The sequence below is a fragment of the Haplochromis burtoni genome, unplaced genomic scaffold (assembly GCF_018398535.1).
Source record: "Haplochromis burtoni strain Fernald_Lab_line unplaced genomic scaffold, NCSU_Asbu1 Contig_724, whole genome shotgun sequence".
Lineage (NCBI taxonomy): Eukaryota > Metazoa > Chordata > Actinopteri > Cichliformes > Cichlidae > Haplochromis > Haplochromis burtoni.
This window is the reverse complement of record NW_024583085.1, coordinates 51,255-54,165: the sequence shown is the minus strand read 5'-3', so window position 1 is coordinate 54,165 and position 2,911 is coordinate 51,255.

The window sequence follows — 2,911 nt, the reverse complement described above, 5'->3', positions numbered from 1 at the left end:
GGGGGGGGGGCCATTTGACTTGTACTGAGCTAATATTGGCTAACTTTGATAATTCAGATTAGCCCATAAAACAGTCTGTCTAGCCTAGGAACCACTTAAATTGGAGGGGTCTCTGTTAAGGGATTTGACCTCCTTGGGACTATTATTTTATTTCACATCTTTCCCTAAATACACCACACACAGCTTTGCCTTGCATGTGTTCAGTCGTCAGCCGGTGTGTTCCCATATTTTCGGAGCTTATTGGGAACCCTAACAGGGTTCCCACTGCCGTCCGGCCCGCTGAAGCACCGTGGGAAAAGTGGAAGAAGGACACAGTTTAATCGATTTTGTTTGTGGACGTCAGACGTGGATGCTTTCTGTTTCTATCCTTGTAGGCATGTTTGTGTGTGTGTTGTGTTTGTGTGTGTGTTTGTGTGTTGTGTGTGTGTGTGTTGTGTGTGTGTGTGTGTGTCTGCTTTAGTGTGTATCTGTCTGTGATTATATTCTCCAAATATAAGACATGGCAAAACCATCCCATCTATAAATTAAAACAATGCCTAGCACAATTTTTTTTTCAAGGCTGTATGAATATGATGCATTATGTTTAAAAAGTCAGATATGGCAATATATGGTAACGGGTGGCTGTTTGAGTGCTCTACACTGTGACATACTAACTATGTAATGTCTAAGTCATTATAGAGCGACCTGATTGCCAAAACTTGGGAAAACAGTTGATGCTATGTGAAGGTGTTGTCAACTCAGTAAGTCAACCCAGTGTTTTCCCAATTTAGAAGCATGTTTTAGAATAGAATAGCCTTTATTGTCATTGTACAGAGTACAACGAAATTGGAGTGCCACTCCCTTGGTGCAAGTTTCAATAATAAATATAAATGTAAAATATAAAAAGTACAAAAAAAAACAATCGTAAGTACTCAAACAATAGTATGTACAATATATACAGGATAGCAGCATAATATAATGACAGTGACGGTATGGAATAGGTTCAATTGTTTTTGTGCTTATTTACTACGGTGATAGCTCTGGGAAAGAAGCTATCCCTGAATCTGTTTGTCCTGGTTTTATGTGACCTGTACCGTCGGCCTGACAGTAATAGTTCAAACAGTTGGTTGCTGGGGTGAGAGTGGTCCTTGATGATATTGCCAGCTCTGCTGAGGTACCGAGAGTTTGCAGTGACCTCCAGGCTGGGCAGAGAGCAGCCAGTGATCTTCTGGGCTGTGTTGATGACCCTCTGCAGTACTTTCCTGTCCGCAGCTGAGCACCCTGCATACCATGTTGTTATGCCGTACGTTAGGATGCTCTCTATGGTGGCTCTGTAAAATGTCACCAGCAGCCTCTCCTCCAGGTTGTTCCTCCTGAGCACTCTCAGAAAGTGGAGACGCTGCTGGGCCTTTTTAACCACCGCCGTAGTATTTGCAGTCCAGGAGAGGTCATCAGAGATCTGCACGCCCAGAAACCTCATGGAGTGTACCCTCTCACTAGAGATGGACCGATCCGATATTACGTATCGGTATCGGTCCGATACTGACCTAAATTACTGGATCGGATATCGGAGAAAAATAAAAAATGTAATCCGATCCATTAAATATCACGAAAGCACCTCACAAAACTTGCAACACGCCGTAACTCACCTCAGAACGTTAGCACGTGGAGCAGTATGCATCACGTGATAGAGCGGCTGTGGCATGCGGGACCTGTCGGTGGTCTGGATAGCATTGTGGAGCTTCGCTAGCAACCCGGCATTTCATCTCCGACAAAGTTATCCCCGAGAGAAGTAAAGCAAGTGTGTAAGTCCATCTCTGAATGTTTGTAAAGCATTCCTGCGTTAAGCTTAACAAAGCGATATATGGAGCGACTGCCTCTTCTTGGCTGCTACTTCAATCATGAAACTGCTTAATGATCAGCTGATCGGCTTTTCTGTCGCGAGTCCGTCTCTCTTGGTTTGTTTTTGGCCCACTTTGCACCAGAAAGAGGAAACCAGCGGCTGAACAACAGCAGCACGTTTAAGCTTGATCAGCTGTTGTTAGAATTTATTTAATATTACTTTCTACACCAGGATCTTTTTCTACGCAGCTGACGGCTGGTAACTGTGCAGGGGCGGATCTAGCAAAGTTTAGCCAGGGGGGCCGATAGGGCATGAACATGGTGTTCAGTTGGAGGTTGTTAACTGAACACCACTCAGTCAGTCTGTTGACCTCATCTCTGTAGTCCGACTCATCCCCCCTTGAGATGAGTCCAACCACTGTGGTGTCATCCACGAACTTTATGATGGTGTTTTGAGAGATGGGTAGGGGAGCAGTCGGATGTGTAGAGCGTAAACAGGAGGGGACTCAAAACACATCCTTGTGCTGAGTGTGATGGTGCTGGACCGGTGGGGGCCGAGTCTGACAGACTGTGGTCTATTATTTACATAAGAAGAGGTGGTGTTGGCAGCATACATGGCAGCACCAACATGGCAGCAGAGCAGAATATTTTACAAAAAACGGAGACAACTATAATATTAGAAAAAAAAAATAGGTAAAAAACCCGATACATTGTTACAGCCAAGTCAGTAGCATGTTTGTGAGAGTAAAAGCACTGTATGGTATATACAGTAATAAAAAACAATGACTTGTCATTTTCTTCACTATCTATAATGTCATTTTTGCATGTTTTCCAAGAACTTCACATGGTGCCCGAGCATTCAAAAATAATTATCTTTAATTAAATGAGTTTATTTTCACTCTTCATATTGAAGGAATGTTTATAGGCAATGTACCAGTCACCATACTGAAAGTCCAGACTGTCAATGAAGAAGTGGTGGAGTCCAAATAACAAATAGTCTGTAGATGGAGATGATGATGTAAGCAAATCTATTCTCCCCAAATTTGCAAGTATATTTAACTCACAACCCTTAGTTAAATAAGGGGTTCAG